This window comes from Chlorocebus sabaeus, chromosome 22, assembly GCF_047675955.1.
Source record: "Chlorocebus sabaeus isolate Y175 chromosome 22, mChlSab1.0.hap1, whole genome shotgun sequence".
Taxonomy (NCBI): Eukaryota; Metazoa; Chordata; class Mammalia; order Primates; family Cercopithecidae; genus Chlorocebus; species Chlorocebus sabaeus.
Genome location: NC_132925.1, coordinates 34798079 through 34817385, shown reverse-complemented (window position 1 = coordinate 34817385; position 19307 = coordinate 34798079). Strand labels below are relative to the sequence as shown.

General features: G+C 34.6%; 1 protein-coding gene across 8 annotated transcripts in view; it reads left to right on the top strand.

Moving 5' to 3' along the window:
* Positions 1–19307, top strand: part of ZBTB20 (zinc finger and BTB domain containing 20) — an 830675-nt gene that overhangs the window by 47477 nt on the left and 763891 nt on the right. Inside the window, exon 1 of one of the 8 annotated variants that reach the window (XM_073009738.1) lies at positions 892–919. The exons of 6 other annotated variants lie outside the window; for them this stretch is intronic. The gene's annotated coding sequence lies outside the window, so the exon portion shown is untranslated. Of the gene's footprint in view, positions 1–891; positions 920–13055; positions 18950–19307 lie in introns of those variants that run through there. One more of the 8 variants, XM_073009739.1, reaches the window with a different exon arrangement.

Genomic DNA, 19307 nt, shown 5'->3' with positions numbered 1-19307 from the left:
GTAGGGCAGACAACTTTCTTAAAAAAAAAAAAAATTTCCTGCTTCCTCAATGCCCCCTCTGTCATCTCCTTTAGCCCCCAATGCCTTTATTCTTTCCTCCTTGAATTTTAATTTGCAGATTTAAGTTTGACAGAGCTAGTGCTAGCTTAAAATTTAGAACATCTGTAGGAGGCCTACCCTTTACTAATTTTCTTCCTACTTACTTAGGGGTGTGCCCTTGTGATTCAGTTTTGTTACTTTAAAAATAATTACAAACAAATCTATTTTTCTCACTAAAGTACCAAATAAATCAGAATCTTTCACTCTTTTAAAACAGACCCTTCCGTATGTTTGTCTCTTTGCTTTTCTTGTCTGTTTATGCAATTCCATCTGTCTGTCTATATATCATGTTGTCCTTATTTATTGCTAACTCGGTTTGTTAGTTATTTGCCAATGAGTTTTAGCTGCATTGCCAGTGTGGGTATTACTAAAGTGAGACTCTTGTTCTTTGTTTTATGTTGAAGTTTAAAGTCCATATTTACAGTTTAAATCCTTGAAGCAGGTTGAATACTTTTTGCCAGCATGTTTATTTAATGCCATTGGACATAAGGTGAGGGGTAGTTGCTGAGGGTGGGTAAGAATTGAGTAATTATTTTTGTCATCACACACATAGAAACATTGCATCTGGGAGCTGTATTTTTAAACAAATAAGGTATTCTGTTTTCTAACTTTTATTTTACAGATGGGCTTTTACATTTATAGGAATATCACTTTGGTTAGTAAGAATGCGAACTTTCTTAACAACCAGTTTTTATCCTAGGACAGTTTCCTTTTAGTATGTTACTGTTTATTTATGCTTGGGGAGGGTGGAGTGAGGGGCTGGCCATCTTTTTACAAAGTGGAAGCTATGAAGTATATCAGGCCATCTTGCACAACAACTGTAAGTATTCATTTAACATTTTGGGGAGCATAAATAATATATTTTTTATTTCAAATACAGTTTTGTGGTGCTTTCTTTTCCTTTATTTCTTTTTTTCCTTTTATAGTGGGAAAAGTTACATTTCAAACTAGCAGACATTGTTGAAGAGTTTTCCCAGAATAGTGTTCTTCAAAATTGAAAGGATTATTTTAATAAGGTCCATTTGAAATGGACTTCTTAATGGAATTTTATTTCAGATTTGTCAAAGTAAAACTGCTATTCATTTGATAAAATTTGAGTCACATAGACACGTAAATGTTTCGGCATATACAGAGCAATGTTAGAAAATGGATGCTGATCTGTAGAGATCTTTGATAATAACAATCATCTTTTTGTAATAAATTATTTATTTAATAGAAGTGGCAGACTTTTTCCCCCCTTAATTCCATTAGGCCTCTCTGACAACACAAAGAAGTCCATAAAGCAATATTCTTAACCCACCTGGGACGCTAGAGCAGATTCCCAAACACATTCTCAAGGTTCAAACCTAGTAAAATGTTTATTAAAAATCCATTATTTCAGGAAGGTGATGAACTTTTGCGCTGAAAGACTTTTTTACCTCTTCTTTTAAAAAATTTATTCTGAGACTTTCATTTTGCTTATCTTGCCTGAACTGTTTTTTAAAACTGGATAGGCTGGCTTTGGCCAAGAGTAGTACAAATACTAAGTACGTTCAATCAGTTCTCGTCAGATTTTTTTTCCCTAAGGTCTAAGGGGAAGTTTAGGGGAGTCTTTTATGTTAATATGGTACACAATAATTTTGTTTATCAAATACAATTTTATATATACTTTATGCCATTTCCAACTGTGACCCAAAAATTTGTTTCAAAACTAATACTGTATGTTAAAAGTGTGCATGTCTCATGCACCTGTCATTTTCTATGTTAGCTTTGTGAGGACCATATAAAATTCTACTGTTTTTATCAATAGAAAACTTTTATCTATGTCTTTATCAGTCATTCTCTTTTTCTGTACACACATATATGTAGTGATATCTGTGCATACATGTACATGTATGACACGAAAGCATACATGTGTGGATAAATACATCACAGCTTCTTTTCAGATACAATATTTTTAAAAATTTCACTTCATGTATGTTTATGTTAACCACAAGCAAACAAAAAATGGAGAGAGTTTCAAGAGAAAATGAAAATTTCCTTTAACCTTCTAGCAAGAATAAAAGCAAGTAATAATGTAGTCATTTTTATGTTTGGTTTAATTTTTAGAATGTGTCTATGTTTTCTTTTGCATTACAGTTCTTAACCTTCAGTAGATCTAAAATATTTTTAGTATGAAAAATAATCTTGGCCTTTTCTGGAAGGGACTGTCACAATCTAAATACAGAAGGACATTATAAAATGTACATAAATAAACTTAAAACCACTGTACTCTACTGTATAGGGATTTGGAAAGCTGAAAGGCTTGCATCACAGGAGCGCTACAGAGTGCCAGAAAACTTCATTAATCAGCCTTATTGGTTAGAGTGGGCTCTTCCTATCAGCACATGATATCTGCCTGTTTAGATCTCCAAAGTCTTGGCCAGGTCACAGTATGTTTCATTTTAATGTTGGAGCAGACAGTTATCTAACACACCCACATGAGGAAGTGCTCTAAAGAAGTTATTTCATGCTTTGCCATGCCCTGTAGCTAAAACAATTTGGTACTGAGTGACGTGTGTGTGCTTTTTAACTCCTATCTGATGAAAATCAGCTTTGGCTCTTTGAAAAGGACCAAACAGTAGATTAAAAAAAAAAAAGAAAAAAAGGACACTTTGGGAGGCCGAGGCGGGCAGATCACGAGGTCAGGAGGTCGAGACTATCCTAGCCGACATGTTGAAACCCCATCTCTACTAAAAGAAAATAAAAAAATTACCTGGGCGTGGTGGCACACGCCTGTAGTCCCAGCTACTCGGGAGACTGAGGCAGGAGAATCCCTTGATCCTGGGAAGTGGAGTAAGCCAAGATCGTGCCACTGTACTCCAGCCTGGTGACAGAGTGAGACTCTGTCTCAAATAAAAAAAAAAAAAAAAAAAAAAAAGGAATACCAGACCATATAATTCAAATGCTAAGCATTGCCAGTTTAAACTTTTTCTTTTTTTTTTTTAAACTTAAATCACTATGATTATTTTTAATGTAAAGGCTATATAGTGATTTATTGAATTTTACTCATTAAGGTTTCAAAAATTGCAGATATTTTTTATTCTGCACATTTTTATCTCCAGAAGTCTATATTCATCAAAAGGATAGCAGCTGCATACTTTCCCCATGAAATGTTAACAAATAAATGGCATTCCTGTTTATTTATCTATTTTTGAATTTTAATGATTAGTCCTTGTGCTAATTAACAAATTCTCGTATTCATAAAATCTGGCACTACATAAATATCTAATTGTGTGATTATCTACACATGTTCTGGCTTTCTATAAATATAGAAATTATCAGTGGATGTGTTCGTGGACTTGCCCAACTCTCAGTAGTGGCCGGTCATGCCGCCACATAGGAAGCCAAATTTGGGCCCTGAGCAAACGTGTTACCCCAACATCTGGCAAGATATGTTGTAGCAGCAGCACCTGGCTAATATTGCTAACTAGTGATCTTTTCTGGCAAAAGAATAACTAGTGTTGATATTCTTTGAATGCTGCTAGCTCCCGGGTTCTTCAGCTTCAAGGGTGGCCTCAAAAGTCTAAATGTTGAAAATGGACGTTAAACCTGGCTTATCTTGGAGGTCACGTTAGAAATATATTTTAACAGGCTACGTTTTTGTTGGGAAACATATTTTACTGTACAACATAAGTAAAATAGTATCCTCATCCCTTACTTTCTTAACCAGTGAAGATCTAAGTTACCATGAGAAGTCACAAAGCACTGGAAAGAAACTCTAAATATTTTCATTTGCGTGGCTATGTAACTATTTCAGGGACATTATAAAAATCAAGTATTACCTATATAGAAACAGTTTACCCTCCATCAAGGACAATAAACACTAGCAATCGGACAATTGTGTACCTGCCAGGGTTATTATTAAATTAGAAACCAAACCTTTAAAATAGTTTTTTTCATACTGTGTAAGCCATTTTTGTTATTTTATACAATTACTATGGATTATTTGCAATGCTAATACAGTCAGCATTTACATTTGATACTTTACACCAAGCTTTCAAGTCATATATAGGTGTGTAGGTATTTTACAAAACTTGAAACTTGTAATTTTCTTGAAAAACCCATTTCATATATTTCCATTGCTTAAATAAATTCTAGCATTTTGCATAATCGCCAGGAACTACAGCCAATGTCAAATAAACTAGCAAGATCAATTTTATTCTTTACCAAAAGCCTGAAGGCAATACACATATCCTAGATATTCTCGATAATGCCTGAATTCATATGTTTTTCTATTACGTAGATATTATACATTAATCATCAAATAATGTTGATGACAATTATGTTTAATATATCAAAATATCCTTGAGCTCCCTTAGTTCTCATTCAGCATAGGCAAGCTGATGAGGCTATGGGAAGAAATATGCTATCTATAATTACTATCATGTATGTAGTAACCACTACAGCCTATGTTAGAAACAGTATTCAAGGGCTTATAAGAAAAAGGACTTTTTTTTTTTTTCCGCCACTCTAGCTGTTCAACTGTAATAACGAATAAGTGGCATGCTATTTCTGTACTAAACTGTGGAAAAATTATGCTTGACTTTGGCTTCATAACGTCTCTCATACTCCAGGATCAAGGCTTTTGGTAATTCTATAGTTCATTTGAAAGTAATCAGCTTGAGGACACGGAGCTTGCCTTTCTGGAATCTTTTGACACTCAGTTGAAACTCTAGCCCTGGTGTTTTGTAGTTCAGTTAACCAATGCAACCTTTGTAATTGTCTTAACTTGGGGAAAGCTGGCTACTGATTTTCAAGTGAGAATACTGAGACAAGGAACAAGAACTATGAGTTCATTGATTCATCTGGTTTCCAGAGGGAAGAAGAACATATTTTTATTAATTCTGAATATTCAGTCTTACCTTTGAAACTCTGGTGGTAATTATAGCATAATATGTTTACCTTCTTGGTATTGGAAGTAATTTTGGCACTGAATACTTCTGTGTCTTGAGATATGATGAATTTAATGTTCATATTATGCATTTAAAAGGTCAATCTATTTGAAAGTTTTTATATTGCATTACTAATGTAAGGATTTACATTCAATAAATATAAAATTATGGTATGAGGTTGAGATTTTGGGATATCAAAAAGATGCCCAATTGGTTGTAACTAAAAATGTAGAAATGGCAATAGTTATGAATCTTATACATAGTAGCACTATTTTGTTATGGGGAAAATTCTTAATTTAAACTTTTTAAAATCAAACATTTAAAATTATTTAAATTTTAATTTTCTCTAATTTTTAGAAGGCTTTACTTTTTTGTTTTTTACTGAATTAGCTTAGATATTTGCCATTTTTACCTTTTCAAAAATTTTCTGTGAATTACTGTTGTAATTAAATTGTGATTTGTTGTTGCAATTCCTTTTATAGTATGAGCTTCTTTCCTATAAATGGAATGTAATTAAGAGAAAATTAATGTTGTCAGTTTTTTCAGGTAGCAACTTGAAACTTTGTAAAAAAAGAAAAAGAAAAGCTATTACTAGCAGAAAACTAGAAATGTTCCAGGCTATGTAATTTTTCTGGTTGATATATATATGTGTATGTGAAAACTATGTGGCTGTCATTTTAAATAAACAAAAATACCTTATTTAGGGACATTTAAATGGTGAGAAAATGTTCCTTTCTTTTATTATTTAAATAGACTAGACAAATACGTTTTAAGGGTGACTTTATAAAATTTTTGGTTTTTTTTCTTCTTAAATACTGGACACATTAAAATTCTTCTTGGCCCAATAAATACACTCTGGTTCTGAACATATTTACTAATTTCTCCATCTTCTTGGTGACTTTTACCTATTATCTTAGCTTTAGGTAAGGCAAAAATAACTTACTTTTTATATTAGTCCTTACTTTCTCTAGTTCTCCAAATCAACAATGATCTTTATCCCCTCACCTCATTTCTAGAAGGGAGACAACTAGAGATGATTAAGAAACAAGTAGAGATAAGTTGAGATAATGTAAAGGGATAAAGCTGAGGGTAGCTGAGGGGTTGGTGCTTTTGAAGCTTCTAAACTTAGAAGTATAATGAAATAAAAATACTTTTTCCCTAACTCCCATTAAAAGGCATTTGACTTATCTGTACAGCATTGGTTTTTGCATCTCTCTAAAGCATATCTATCTAAATTCCCTCTGCACTCCAAGGCAGATTCCAGTGGTACCACCAAAGAAGATCATAGAAGAGAAAGTCAAAACATCTCACATTTCTAGAACATCCACTGCCAAGTTTCCTTCATACCTTTTGCCCTTTAATTCTTGGGTTCGGAGTTGTGAGAAGATTTTTATAGTTGGTGGACAGATTTAATTTGTTCTGATAAGAAGCTTTACCAACAAAGCATTTCCAAAACATGCCCCCAAACTGCATCACATGCTGAATTAAAATAGATGAAGTGATTAGCTGAATAAATGTACGTGTGTTTCCTTTTTAAAAACAAAATAAAGTCAAATAATTTATATGAAACAAAACAAAAAACAACTCTTCTAGCAGTCTGAATGGATTCAGGTTTTGTTTCACATAATGGCTTTCTGAAACCATTTTTTGTATAGTAATTTTGACCAGCACATTCCACCTACTCCCTACCCCACTTGCTTTTTTGCTTTCTAAATGTTGAATGAATATAATTCCTTAATATAAAAATAATTGTGTTCTTATAACACATTCAAAATATACCTATGGATATGAAGATGTGGTAGGGCCTATACACAATAGTTTCATTCATATCACCTTAGCCTGAAAATATATGAATAAAAAACATTTTAAATTATTTTCCTGGTATGTTGAAAGAAACTTTCTGGTGTGGTATAAAAAGCATTTCCTGGGGAATCAGGAGGTATTAATCAATACCAAAAAGGATTTAAAGTGGTTAAATCTGGAGGTCTGGTTTTTTGTTCTGATTTTGTGACTTTGAGTAAATCACCATCTCTCTGTCCCTCAGTTTCCTTCTTGTAAAATGAGGGGAAAAGATTTTTAAAATATTTTTTCATCTTAAAGACCGTATGATTTTAAGTAGTTATATATGTAGATAATCTTGCTTGCATTTTCTGTCTAAAAGTCATAAATAAATGGAGAAAAGTTAGAGTGGGTAATAAGGGAAGAATAACAGACATTTATGTGGCTTGAGAGAGCACAGGCACCTTAACTTTGTGATGATTTTTCTTAGCTTAACTACATGTCATAATGTATTATTGAATGTGTTTAATGATTGAATGAATGCCATAAACCAAAAATTGTTGTTTGTCAGACAAGCGGACTTAATTGCCTATGGGTGATTTGGTAAAAGGACTGTTTTAGATGGAATGAAGTGCAGCATGGTTACTATGGCTCCATTCCTCTCCACTGGCCACTAGATGGAGAGGCGATCCGCGTCCACTGCCTTGCCAATAACAAGCAGTTCACTTCTGACTTCCTAATGGCAAAGCTGCACTCTATGCCTTTGGACATTTCTATGAATACACACATGACATTTTGGGGAAGTCATCAGAGAATATGTCCTATTTCTATATAGGCATGATATGATATTCATGAAATGCAAAATACTCCTCTTTAGGCCAGTGTTAATGTTGGTAGACCCAGAAGGCGGCCAGTATTACAACTCGTGTTAGTTGTCACAATAGGGTCTATTTTGCCTCTTACAAATTTGTCCATTTAGAAAGGGCCCTGAAATGAATGTCAGCACGACAGTGCCACCTTGTGTCCCTGTTGCTGTGCAAGTAACTGATGCATGAGTCAGTAAAAAAAAAAAAAAAACAGGACATTTGCAAAAAATTGGCAAATTGTTTCAGACCCTGATTTCGTAGTAGCTGTACCAAAATTCTGTAATATATTTTAGTTTTCCAAAATTGTTATTACTCAAGGAAAAGTTAGGATGTGTGCACTTTACTACTTTTCTTCTACCAGTGTATATAAAAAATTCTTTAACAATTCTACGCATAAACAGGGATGCATTTAATTTAGAATTGGAAATGGAGAAGACAGGGATTGTCAGAGATATTCACTTAAGCTCAGTCATTTCAGACACTGAGGGGCTCCTTCTTTCACATTCCCACAGCAACGTTTATATGCATAACTTGGCAATATCAGCTCTCACATTGTATTGCCATTGTTTGTAAGCACATCTTCCAACTAAACCTTGAGCTTCTTGAGGATAGCGTCTGTGTCTTATTCATCCTCCAGAACCTTCTATTGGCATTCAGCACAGAGCTATACAAATATTTGAGGTCTAAACAAATGATTATGTCTAGCTGGTTTATAACGTTCTCATGTGTATATATATGTGTGTGTTATATATATATATATTTTATATATATATAAAACACATTTCTTTGTTGTAAATAAATTTGGAGACTTTTTACTTTGGAAAAACAGCTTCTGATACCACTTCCTGCCTAAACATCCCTTTATAAATTACCTTCTTCCTTTTGTATTAAAATGACCATTTTCTCTTTTTGATTATGAAAACAAGGCATTGCCCATTCACAAGTGTGTATTGTAATTGACTTTGATGTAAAGATAATTTTTGATTCTAGCTTTACAACAAATTTGCTATTATTTGGGGTAACATAAGTTTTTTTTTAGGTCTACTTCCTATGTATAAAATGAGTGGACTGGACTAGTTGATTTGACAGGATTTTTGTAGGGACTGGGCAAATGTCAGTATTATTCTAGCTGTATATTTAGTTGTACTTTTTAAAGTACCATCATAGCTGAGAAGGAAATTGCTAGCCTTTGAAAGTACTATTTGATATTTCATGTTTTAGAAGAGGAAACTGAGGCAAAGGGGCTTATAGGGGATTGAATTGCAAGTAGGCAGGGTAAATAGTATTATAATGGATGAGTATTCCAATTTTTTATTTGTTTTTCACTTTTTTGTTCATTTGTTTTTGGTTAATTGAGCTCCACTCTCCTTCTATTATTTAACCATATAATAAATAAAGTACAATGAACTTATATAGTAAGATGAACCCACAGGTTGGTAGAGGACTATGGCCTACTTGCAGTTTAGAGACTCTCATGCTATTTTGAGTTTGATTCACAACGTTTAGAAATGAATCCTAAGTTTTAAATTTCACACAGTTTTGCATGAAATTTACATCTAGAGGTTTCAGTCCACATATCACCAGAAATACCAGCAAACTTATGATTGGGAAAGTTGCATAAACTTTTTAAGAGTTTTCTTATTGGCGGAAATGTGATAATATATATTACCTTTTCTATCTACCTCACAAGGTTATTGTAGGGATTAATTAAGTTAATATATATGAAGTTTCTTTATAAATAGTAAAGTAGTATACAAATATTATGTATTGGCATTACTGCTGTAATTAAAGAAGGAATGGATAATAAAAAACTAAGTCAAAGCAAAACACGCACATTTAAGAAATACTGAAACGCATGGCATTTCCTAGGTGAAATGCTTTTCTGTGCTGGTAGACCCTCTGTAGATGACTTAAAATGTTATCTCTATTTCCCGTTTTGGTTTTGAAACCTGTAATAATAATGATAATACTTACCCTAAAACTAATATTTTCTTTAGGTAAAATTTTTACCCATCATTCATAAATTTTGACAGTAATGTTTATTTAAAAATAGAGGGAAAATGTTTTTTTTTTTTTAAATTTATTTATTATTATTATACTTTAAGTTGTAGGGTACATGTGCATAACATGCAGGTTTGTTACATATGTATACTTGTGCCATGTTGGTGTGCTGCACCCATCAACTCGTCATTTACTTCAGGTATAACTCCCAATGCAATCCCTCCCCCCTACCCCCTCCCCATGATAGGCCCCGGTGTGTGATGTTCCCCTTCCCAAGTCCAAGTGATCTCATTGTTCAGTTCCCACCTATGAGTGAGAACATGCGGTGTTTGGTTTTCTGTTCTTGTGATAGTTTGCTAAGAATGATGGTTTCCAGCTGCATCCATGTCCCTACAAAGGACACAAACTCATCCTTTTTTATGGCTGCATAGTATTCCATGGTGTATATGTGCCACATTTTCTTAATCCAATCTGTCACTGATGGACATTTGGGTTGATTCCAAGTCTTTGCTATTGTGAATAGTGCTGCAATAAACATACGTGTGCATGTGTCTTTATAGCAGCATAATTTATAATCCTTTGGGTATATACCCAGTAATGGGATGGCTGGGTCATATGGTACATCTAGTTCTAGATCCTTGAGGAATCGCCATACTGTTTTCCATAATGGTTGAACTAGTTTACAATCCCACCAACAGTGTAAAAGTGTTCCTATTTCTCCACATCCTCTCCAGCACCTGTTGTTTCCTGACTTTTGAATGATCGCCATTCTAACTGGTGTGAGATGGTATCTCATTGTGGTTTTGATTTGCATTTCTCTGATGGCCAGTGATGATGAGCATTTTTTCATGTGTCTGTTGGCTGTATGAATGTCTTCTTTGGAGAAGTGTCTGTTCATATCCTTTGCCCACTTTTGGATGGGGTTGTTTGTTTTTTTCTTGTAAATTTGTTTGAGTTCTTTGTAGGTTCTGGATATTAGCCCTTTGTCAGATGAGTAGATTGCAAAAATTTTCTCCCATTCTGTAGGTTGCCTGTTCACTCTGATGGTAGTTTCTTTTGCTGTGCAGAAGCTCTTTAGTTTAATGAGATCCCATTTGTCAATTTTGGCTTTTGCTGCTGTTGCTTTTGGTGTTTTAGACATGAAGTCTTTGCCCATGCCTATGTCCTGAATGGTACTACCTAGGTTTTCCTCTAGGATTTTTATGGTATTAGGTCTAACATTTAAGTCTCTAATCCATCTTGAATTAATTTTCGTATAAGGAGTAAGGAAAGGATCCAGTTTCAGCTTTCTACTTATGGCTAGCCAATTTTCCCAGCACCATTTATTAAATAGGGAATCCTTTCCCCATTTCTTGTTTCTCTCAGGTTTGTCAAAGATCAGATGGCTGTAGATGTGTGGTATTATTTCTGAGGACTCTGTTCTGTTCCATTGGTCTATATCTCTGTTTTGGTACCAGTACCATGCTGTTTTGGTTACTGTAGCCTTGTAGTATAGTTTGAAGTCAGGTAGCGTGATGCCTCCAGCTTTGTTCTTTTGACTTAGGATTGTCTTGGAGATGTGGGCTCTTTTTTGGTTCCATATGAACTTTAAAGCAGTTTTTTCCAATTCTGTGAAGAAGCTCATTGGTAGCTTGACGGGGATGGCATTGAATCTATAAATTACCTTGGGCAGTATGGCCATTTTCACGATATTGATTCTTCTTATCCATGAGCATGGTATGTTCTTCCATTTGTTTGTGTCCTCTTTTATTTCACTGAGCAGTGGTTTGTAGTTCTCCTTGAAGAGGTCCTTTACATCCCTTGTAAGTTGGATTCCTAGGTATTTTATTCTCCTTGAAGCAATTGTGAATGGAAGTTCATTCCTGATTTGGCTCTCTGTTTGTCTGTTACTGGTGTATAAGAATGCTTGTGATTTTTGCACATTAATTTTGTATCCTGAGACTTTGCTGAAGTTGCTTATCAGCTTAAGGAGATTTTGGGCTGAGACAATGGGGTTTTCTAAATATACAATCATGTCATCTGCAAAGAGGGACAATTTGACTTCTTCTTTTCCTAACTGAATCCCCTTGATTTCTTTCTCTTGCCTGATTGCCCTAGCCAGAACTTCCAACACTATGTTGAATAGGAGTGGTGAGAGAGGGCATCCCTGTCTTGTGACAGTTTTCAAAGGGAATTTTTCCAGTTTTTGCCCATTCAGTATGATATTGGCTGTGGGTTTGTCATAAATAGCTCTTATTATTTTGAGGTACGTTCCATCAATACTGAATTTATTGAGCGTTTTTAGCATGAAGGGCTGTTGAATTTTGTCAAAAGCCTTTTCTGCATCTATTGAGATAATGATGTGGTTCTTGTCTTTGGTTCTGTTTATATGCTGGATTATGTTTATTGATTTGCGAATGTTGAACCAGCCTTGCATCCCAGGGATGAAGCCCACTTGATCATGGTGGATAAGCTTTTTGATGTGTTGCTGAATCCGGTTTGCCAGTATTTTATTGAGGATTTTTGCATCGATGTTCATCAGGGATATTGGTCTAAAATTCTCTTTTTTTGTTGTGTCTCTGCCAGGCTTTGGTATCAGGATGATGTTGGCCTCATAAAATGAGTTAGGGAGGATTCCCTCTTTTTCTATTGATTGGAATAGTTTCAGAAGGAATGGTACCAACTCCTCCTTGTACCTCCGGTAGAATTCAGCTGTGAATCCATCTGGTCCTGGACTTTTTTTGGTTGGTAGGCTATTAATTATTGCCTCAATTTCAGAGCCTGCTATTGGTCTATTCAGGGATTCAACTTCTTCCTGGTTTAGTCTTGGAAGAGTGTAAGTGTCCAGGAAATTATCTATTTCTTCTAGATTTTCCAGTTTATTTGCGTAGAGGTGTTTATAGTATTCTCTGATGGTAGTTTGTATTTCTGTGGGGTCGGTGGTGATATCCCCTTTATCATTTTTAATTGCGTCGATTTGATTCTTCTCTCTTTTCTTCTTTATTAGTCTTGCTAGTGGTCTGTCAATTTTGTTGATCTTTTCAAAAAACCAACTCCTGGATTCATTGATGTTTTGGAGGGTTTTTTGTGTCTCTATCTCCTTCAGTTCTGCTCTGATCTTAGTTATTTCTTGCCTTCTGCTAGCTTTCGAATGTGTTTGCTCTTGCTTCTCTAGTTCTTTTAATTGTGATGTTCGAGTGTCAATTTTAGATCTTTCCTGCTTTCTCTTGTGGGCATTTAGTGCTATAAATTTCCCTCTACACACTGCTTTAAATGTGTCCCAGAGATTCTGGTATGTTGTATCTTTGTTCTCATTGGTTTCAAAGAACATCTTTATTTCTGCCTTCATTTCGTTATGTACCCAGTAGTCATTCAGGAGCAGGTTGTTCAGTTTCCATGTAGTTGAGCGGTTTTGATTGAGTTTCTTAGTCCTGAGTTCTACTTTGATTGCACTGTGGTCTGAGAGACAGTTTGTTATAATTTCTGTTCTTGTACATTTGCTGAGGAGTGCTTTACTTCCGATTACGTGGTCAATTTTGGAGTAAGTACGATGTGGTGCTGAGAAGAATGTATATTCTGTTGATTTGGGGTGGAGAGTTCTATAGATGTCTGTTAGGTCTGCTTGCTGCAGAGATGAGTTCAATTCCTGGATATCCTTGTTAACTTTCTGTCTCGTTGATCTGTCTAATGTTGACAGTGGAGTGTTGAAGTCTCCCATTATTATTGTATGGGAGTCTAAGTCTCTTTGTAAGTCTCTAAGGACTTGCTTTATGAATCTGGGTGCTCCTGTATTGGGTGCATATATATTTAGGATAGTTAGCTCTTCCTGTTGAATTGATCCCTTTACCATTATGTAATGGCCTTCTTTGTGGGAAAATGTTTAAATAGCCAAATATGAAAAAAATTCTTTTCAATATTATTGTACTATATTCTAGTCCAGTGGTTCTCAAACTTTAGTTTACACAAGATATTCTTCAGATTTTTGTTAAAATTCAAATTTCTGGGCTCCATTATTAATGGAACTCAGGCATCCTGAGTTGTAGCTGGCCCACATACTTCAGAAAACTCGACTTTAGTTGATTATTATATGTCGTAATCAGCCAAGGGCTTTTAAAATACACAGATTCTTAGGTTCTACTCCCACATATCTAAAATTGGAGTCTCTAGACTGGTATTTGGGCAACTATATTTTGCAAAAACTACCCCAAAGATCCTAACAATATTGCAAGGTTTGAGAATCATTACTCTTGTTTCTAGGGTATATTGTTAAAATATATTTACTGTCACACCTGAATTTATCCTCATCTCTCACATTATGCCTTAACTAAACATAATCTTACTTTATGTAGGAGGCCAGAGTTGATACTGCTATGTAAGAATAAAGTTTAGGCTTGAAAACCAATTAGAACTCTTGTCCTATGATGCCAAAATTAAGGAAGTGAGATATTACTAAGCACCTTTCACACAAACTGTTTAATTTAATCTTTGCATACAACAACTTTGTTGCATACACTGGTTTTCTGCCTATTTTTTAGATGAAAAAACTGAAGCTTACAGAAAAAATTGCCAAATTCACACAGCTGCTAAGAGTCAAAGCCAAGATTTAGTCTCTGTTCTTTCTATTACATCCTATTATATTTTTTCCTCATTCAGTAAATCTTTACCAGGTTCCCATTGTGTTAAATGATAATGTCTAACTTTGGGCACCACATTAGCCCCTGACATGCTATGATAATTGTTGCTTAGACCATGTAAATTGAGTTTTGAAAAAATTTTTCTATTGAAGAATGGTCTTTAGCTGGATGTAGAATTCATGTGTTCTCAATGGTCAGAAGGGGTCTAAATTGTAGTGATAATCATAGTTAATGAATTGTTAAGGAACTTTGCCTATGGAATCTCTTTTAACCACCATGCCTTTGCTATGAGGTATTTCTTAACCCTATTTAAAGATGAGGAAAGAAAGATTTAGAACGGTTAAGTGGTTTACCCAAGATTGCAGATCTAGTAAGTGGCAGAACTGGGATCGAATTCCGGTTCACTCTAATTTTCACAGCAAAGTTAACCAGTAGTATATAAAATTTCTGACTCTGCTCTGCAGTTACTCTTCAGAATCAGGCTGTTCCTCTATTTGTTGAGCCACTAAATGCTAATTAAACTTTGTGGGATTTAAGTTTGTTTCCTTTGTAGGGAGCAAACCATTTTGCCACACTTAATCAGTCCAGTAATTTCTTAAATCTTGTAAAGTTTGGAATTAATAATGCATAATCCTCTAGGGAAATCGGTTGAAGTGAATAATCTTTTGTTTGTATTTTTATTTGAGAGTTAAAACTCTTGGATGGGACAGATTATTTGAAGGAAAATTCCAATTTTACCTATTATTGCACCCTGTGAAACACAACAATTTCGTGGCATATCCATTGTTATTGGTCTTGAAATATTTGGTTTGCATTTTAATTTCAATGAAAGTGTTAACAGCATCAATGCCTCAGTGCTTCATAAAATCTAAAAACTGACTCCTGAGCATTCCCGATGTTCTTGTCTGAAAAAAACAATGCCTCATAGTATAAAAAGACAGCACGTGTATGCCATATAGTATACAAACTTGTACAATTTCTCACTTATCCTGTATGAATAGCTAAAAATGTAATTTTTATATATTTTCATACATTTAATAATATGCAAATTATTAACATGCAATAAAATGCAGTAAGGGCAGTCACAATTTAAAGGAGCACTGAAATACATCCTTTAGGTGTGAAAATAGTGATTTTATAAATTTAGATATGTGTACACTTTTGGGATACTCTTAACAACTCTCTATGTATTAAAAGGTTCATTTTTTAAAAAAGAAGACCCACAAAATCACCAACCGGGGATATAGTCTTGTCTTTAGCAGAGTTTCAAGTTTATTTGAAATTTGGGATTATATTTCAATTTTCTTCTCTAAGAGTGGTCTTTTCTCAAATGGCATTCTTTCAGAATACTATCAGAGAAGAGAGAAGAATGAAAACCCAAAGTGAAGAACTTTACCTATACTCCTTTTTCAGATGTAGAAATTAAAACATGATTTTGCAGAAAGTCCCATTTAGCAGCAGAGCATGAATTGGAAAATTTGGTCAGTGATTTATTTAGGCTCCACAGGGAAAATCCTGTAGGGCATTTTTTGAATATCCTAAATTTATTTTGATTTGAGACCAGCTTACAGGGCATGTCTATCTTAAAACAGTTCTCCATTTTCCTGAGAAAAATTCCAGTGGAGCTAGTTGTGGGAGGTAGTATCCCAACAATGAACCTTTTGGGGCCAAATAAGCGCTTTAACACAACTTACTCCATCCCTTTCCTTCAACCAAAGTCTGTCTTGCCCACTGGGCATGTTTAACTTTGACTGCTAATTTTATTTCCCTGCAGAGGCAAAGGAGACAGGAAAAAGGAGGGAAAATAACTGATGGCATGTGGGTGAGTTTTTGGCCAGGAAATAATTTTTAAAAGATCCTAGCCAGTATAGGGATGCAGGTAGCAGTTGGTGCCTTAGCTGTATTACGCTTGCATCACAGATTAAGAAGTCGAAGCCAGTTAAAGTTAAATAACTGGCCTACGGTTACACAGCAGTTTTCAGTGTTGGGGTTGTTACTAGGAACTAGGTTATTCATTGCTCCAGTGAGGAAATTAGACAATCCAGCTTTTTTTGTTGATAAATATGCTCCCCTAATATCCCTACTCACCTCTTCTTTCCTCTTCTTCTTTGGCTACTGTCCTTTAACATCTAAACAAGTATTCTGCTGATAATCTCAGGTGTAGAGGCTAGTTATTAAATATATTTAGACTATTAAAACCATTTAGAATTAGCTGAGCTGTAAGGACAGTGTGCATCATGTTAAGCCTTTTTTCTCTATTTTATTTGGATCATGTAAGTAATGAAGATAGAACTGAAAAAAGGAAATGTCATTGAATAAGTAATTCTGAGCTCATGGCAGAGCTCTAAATGTGAAAAATGTGATGGACACCTATTTAAAGATAGGCCATTTTTATCTTTACCTCCTAATTACGTTTATCTGAGGTATTTGAAATGAACATAAGCTAAATTTTGATACCTTTTCCTCCTAAATTGATATCATTAGATGGATTTAGGTTGGAAAGGAGGACCATGGTAGAAATATGAATCAGAATTTTAGACTTCCATAAAGTTTATAACTGTCCCAGTTAGCCTCTGTGCTTGAACACCAGGGGAAAGTTGCTATTTGGCCCTAGTATCACTCTGTCTAAGTTGTGAGTATGTTTTGGACCAACTTCTCACTGATATGATAAATAGTTGACTTTAAAATTACTGAAAACTTTTTAATGTGGTATCTGTTGAATATTACCATTTACCCCTTAGTGTTCTTAATCAGGTTCTAGATACCAAACAAGTTCTACTAGAATGTGAGTTTTACTTGGTTACCAGCAGCTAACTAAATATGCAACAGAACTTAGAAGTGATGCCATCATATCAGACATAGTAAAAACACAGACCAGTGCTCTAACAGATCCTCTAAATTTTGATTTGGAAATATATGAATTATTCAGAGACCCAAAACCCCAATGAAAATCAGGTAGAGATCCTTCATATAGACATACCCATAGCCTGTATTCCATTCTAAGAATTGCAGTTTGAACCAATAGAAGCCAGAAGCAGCTACACACATTTGATTTACAACTGTGTCCTGTGTACTTGCAAACAGCAGCTAGTTTCCTTTTAGGGTTGGCTGACAAGGGTAGTTTTTTTTTTTTATGTATTATTAAAAGTCAATGGCAGCAGCACATGCAGGCTAATTGTTAGAATATAAAGCTTTGTTGGAGGTGGAACATAGGGTTCTAGTAATACTCTTAAATTCACACCAATTGGCACAAAATAAATATGGTTCTCTAAGAAATACAGAAGGCTTAAACTAGAAATGACTGAAAAATACCATTTTCACAAGCATTTAGGTATCTCCATCTACAAAAAGTAGTTTTTGCTTTATCTATATCTTCATAAGCCTTTAAGGTGAAAGATGAATGACAGCAACAAAATGACAGTGACCTAAAAGTGTAAAATTGTAGTTAGTTTAGGTAATCCTGGGGACGAATATAATCCAGGATATTTATTAATGAGATAAAAGGGGAAAGAAATGCTGTAGTTTCATCATACTGTAAATAAAATGCTTAATTAAAATGCCCCACCAAAGTAAACAACTTATTTCCAAGAAATTACTGCTGAAGAAATTAAGACTAAAAAAAAGAGAAAGAAATACAAAGCCCATTTTTGTACATTTTTCTTATATTTAGGTGCTTTTAAAAATTGTTTTTATGAACTCCTAAATTTGAGAGCAAGGGAGATGGGATTACATTAATTGCCATTTAAATACTCAGCTTCATGTTTGTAGGCATCTTTCTGAACCAGAACAAAAAGACCATAAAAAAAATTTCTAGTGTGGAAATCATATTTCATGTGGTGAAATAAAAACTCAAGAAATTTCCTGATATAATAAGCTGAGAGTGATTACCAAAGAAACAAAAGTTTCTTATCACTCGGCCTGAGGCAAATGTGGCATATTAAGCTTAAAATGAATTCTCTTTTCCTGAATGCACACAACTCTTATTAATGTCTTGGAAATTATGCCCAAATAAGGTTTTCTGGATACATCTGAAAAAGCATCCATTGGGGTATAGGGACTATTTTACATCTGAGGACATTTTAGTGTTTAACTAGCCACGAATTAGTTTTTGCTCTTTTACCTCTTTCTTAGGTTGAACTTTAGATGAAATGACTTGTTTTTATCTTAAAAGAGGCCTTTCCTTTAGTGAGAGTTAGGTTTCCTGGTGGCCTGAAAGAGTTAATGCAGTTTCCAAGAGTGTCCAACTTACTTCCAGGGAGTAGTGTGTGCATGTGAGAGAGTCTGGCTCCAGGATATTTGTTCACATCCCAAAACCAATTTGGCACAACTTAAAATGTCTGCTAGGCAGAGGATTCAGTGTTGTTAGGCCACGCAATTAGTGCTTTATTTCATGAGCACCAAATTCACCCAATAGTGTTTTGATTTAAGGAAGAGCTTGAAATTCACAATAACGGGTTTCATTTATCAGAGCCATATGGGACTCAACATCTTTGGATATATTTGTAAGGCTTTCACAAAGAAGACTTTTTAGACATCTCAGATTTCACCGATTGGAGGACAATCTGGATGAGTATCTTTTTTGGAAATGACGAACTATCGTTTTCACATGTAGTATTCCTTGAGAAGCGCAAAACAACAACAACAACAACAGCAACAAAACAAAACAGGAAAGAGTTAAGTAAGTCTCAGCTTATTAGCTTTTACTGGAAAATAAAGACCATGATTCTTAGATCTGGTTCAAAATGCCAAGTGAATCTTTGATGTTGAAATTTGGCCACCTAATCTTTGCAGTTTGTGATGGGGCATTTATGAAAGAGAAGGTGGGTTCTGAGTCTCAATGTATTTGTGCACTTTTTGCTAGTTCTATCTTGGCCATATGTCAGTGGATTGTTGGGATGCTTTCTGCAGCATAGCTAACTGATTAACATGATGATACTTTTTATATTTACTCAAGATTGTTTCTTTGTTCACTCCTGATTTTCCATAATTTTCTGATCATTTGGGATCTATTTTAATGCAATGTATTCTTGAAAATG